This window comes from Bos javanicus, chromosome 3 (assembly GCF_032452875.1).
Source record: "Bos javanicus breed banteng chromosome 3, ARS-OSU_banteng_1.0, whole genome shotgun sequence".
Classification (NCBI taxonomy): Eukaryota; Metazoa; Chordata; class Mammalia; order Artiodactyla; family Bovidae; genus Bos; species Bos javanicus.
In genome coordinates, this window is record NC_083870.1 from 12642693 (window position 1) to 12646411 (window position 3719).

The following is a 3719-nucleotide window of genomic DNA, read 5'->3' on the forward strand; positions in this document are numbered from 1 at the left end:
AGTACTTTGGCCACCTCATGCGAAGAGTTGACTCATTGGAAAAGACTCTGATGCTGGGAGGGATTGGGGGCAAGAGGAGAAGGGGATGACAGAGGATGAGATGGCTGGATGGCATCACCAACTCGATGGATGTGAGTCTGAGTGAACTCCAGGAGTTGGTGATGGACAGGAAGTCCTGGTATGCTGCGATTCATGGGTTTGCAAAGAGTCGGACATGACTGAGTGACTGAACTGAACTGTGAATATTTTGAAAAACTTCCTCAAATGTTGATGAAAACTTATACCTACCACTAACTCCTCCACCATCTTTTATTTTCTCCTCTCTCTACTCTGTTCCCTAATTTGCTTCCACCCATCAAAATGGTCAAGAAGAGGAGGAATTATAGGCCAACTAGGAATACTTCTAGCAGGTAAGGACTTGATGATCGGTTCTGGTCTCAGGGAAAGAAAACTTATCCTATTTGAAACACAAAGAAACCATTTACACAGATAGTTAAAGTAGCATTGGATGGCTTCCCTGATAGCTCACTTGGTAAAGAATCCGCCTGCAATGCAGATTCGATTCCTGGGTTAGGAAGATCTGCTGGAGAAGGGATAGGCTTCCCACTCCAGAATTCTTGGGCTTCCCTTGTGGCTCAGCTGGTAAAGAATCTGCCTGCAATGTGGGAGATCTGTGTTCGATCCCTGGGTTGGGAAGATCCCTTGGAGAAGGGAAAGATTACCCACTCCAGTATTCTGGCCTAGAGAATTCCATGGACTCTGTGGTCCATGGGGTCACAAAGAGTCAGACACTACTGAACAACTTTCACTTTCTTTTCACTTTCCCCTTAGCAATATATCACAAACATCTTTTATTCCTATAAAATATTCTTCAGAAGAATAATTTTAATGGCAGCTTGGTAGTCTGTGTATAATTTATTTTCAAACTGCCTTTGTTGGGTGTTTTTAGCATTTTCTTTTTACGTGATTATAATGGTTCATAACATCACATATATACATCAGCATTTTCCAAAATAAAACTACGTTTACAGTGAATGATATTAAATCTCACTATCAGTCAGTCTCCAGGTTACAAACATCTATGATTTTGTGATTTAAAGTTTCATGTTGCATAAGGTCCAAAAACACGACTTGCATCTGCCTGGACACCCTAGCAGACTGTTCTATATAACATTTATGAGGACTACATATTATCAGGATGAGAATGACAGTAGGCTTTAACATGATACATGCTTTGTAGGGTATAGCCATATTAAGACCAGTCTGTGGTACAAAAAGTAGTATGATTTAGAAATAGGGAAGGGGACAATGTTCACAATGATATAGAGAAAGTGCTTTGAATCTTAGTGAAAATCTCATTCTACAAACTTAGAAAAATCTCACCTAAGACTTAGGAAAATCTCATCTAAGAAACCTGAGCCATTTTAACAATGGCCCTTCTATCTTAAGGGAAGATTGAGAGACAATACTTCATAGTAAGACATCAAAGTGTTTAAAAGGCAGGCTATGGAACTGAACTGCCTGGGTTTGACTCCCAGTTGTTACTACTAGAAATTGACCATGTTGATCTTGATGGCTCTTTTTCTGGTGCCTCAGTTGCCTCTATTGCATGAAGGGTAGAGCTCGATTTTACAAGTTTGCTGCTACTGCTGATAAGTCGTTTCAATCGTGTCCGACTCTGCAACCCCATAGACGGCAGCCCACCAGGCTCCCCAGTCCCTGGGATTCGCCAGGCAAGAACACTGGAGTGGGTTGCCATTTCCTTCTCCAATGCATGAAAGGGAAAAGTGAAAGTGAAGTCGCTCAGTTGAGTATTAAAAATAACTTGGTGAACATAAAGCTCTTTGAATGTATTCAGCTTATTAATAACCATATATAAGTGTTAGCTATCATCAGCGTTAAGGTGTGGAATTTCTCTGCCATTGAGAGGATCATCTTTAATTCTCTTGGCATCTACAGAAAAGAAGATAGTGGTGAGACATTGAAGAGCTCTTCTACTTCCTTTTTTTGCTAATTGTGAAAAACTTACTTTGAAAAGTAGTTTTCATTTCCTGACCGTGGAATTCAGCAGGTGGTTATGGGGACATCTCAAATAGCTGAACCAGGCCTTCACACTGTTATGATCATTGCTGATAATCTTTTGTGCGTTAACATGAATTTAGAACTGAAGTGGAAGCAGGATGAGATCTCCAGCTCCTGAAAGATCTAAGGATTTCTCAGAGCTCAGAGACCAATAGAAATGTTTGGGTCTCTGCTTCCAGCTTAGACTTCAAAGGCAGATGCAAAACAGTGGCCCCAGGAAAATCCTGTTGCAATACATCCTAATTCTAAATGCTCAGGGCAGGCCCCTTTACCATTTGTTGACCACGAATGGAGTGAATGAATGACTCTGTTTTATCTTAAATCTCAGAGAGTAATATGTTCTCATAAATAAAATTCTCATAACTTCAAAATTTCATAATGCTTAATACCTCTCCTTGAAAAGTATTTAGATAGTTATCAACAAGATTTTGGCTTAAAAGATGTATTGGGACCTTTAGCTAATGTTCCTTTGCTTAATCATGGGCAATGGGAGAGAAGAGGGCTGCTGCTGCGAAGCAAGATTCCTTTTTTCTACATTCAGTAGGCACTAAATTTGGTAAGTCCCCTACATATGAACCTTCAAGCTGTGAACTTTCAAAGGTGTGAATGTGTTAGGGGAAGCACACTGATTGAAACCGCCCACCCTGGCCAGGCACCATAGTACCCATTTGCATGAGCTGTTTTATGACAGGAGATCCTAATAAGGAATATGGAACTAATAAGCCACCACCAACTGGAACAGTTCGGGAAAGGTCAAAAGAAGACACTGCATGTCCGTCCACTTCCCAGAATCCCTCTCTCTAGCATCCATCTTGGCTGAGCGATGCATGCGCCACCAGGAAAGACTGAATTAGAATGATTGGTGGCCAAAGACCACCTGGAAACTAATTCCATCACCATAAAACCTGAGACTGCGAGCCACATGGTAGAGCTGTTCTCCTGGCTTCCCTTACCCTACTGCTTTCCACCCGGGTGCCCTTCCCAATAAAATCTCTTGCTTTGTCAGCATGTGTCTCCTCGGACAATTCTTTTCCGAAGAGCCCAGTTTCGGGGCCTGGAAAGGGTCCCCTTTCCTGCAACAAATGTGCTTGCCCTCCATCTCCTATTGCTGATAATTCTTCAGAATGACCATGTGTCTGTCATTGCTCCTTTGACTCTCTATCAGGAGTCAGCAAACTTTCTCTGTAAAAGACCAGAGAGTAAATAGTTTAGGCTTTTCAGGTCTCTGTTGTAACTTTGTAAACTCTGTCATTATAGCAGAAAAGCCACTATGGACCATGTGTAAATGAATGGGCACAACTTTGTCTCAATTACACTTGATTTACCAGAACATGCAGCTGATCAGCTCACAAGGCACTGTCTGCTGGTTCTGACAGTCATTATGCAATTCTGAATTTCTTCATATGTGTGATTCTTTTTTAACATTGTATGAATAAAGATAATTTCATCTTACTGCTTGATTTAAAACTGTGCTAAACAAAAGAGGTAAATGAAGACAATGTTTTATTCTATACACAGAAAATCCACGAGCCAAGAGTAAATCTGAGGAGCTGGAGAATTGTTTCCTTGCTTATCCAATGATAACCACCAAGTGGGAGGGTCTTTGTGGGCTCTAAGGAATTGTACTGGGATAAACA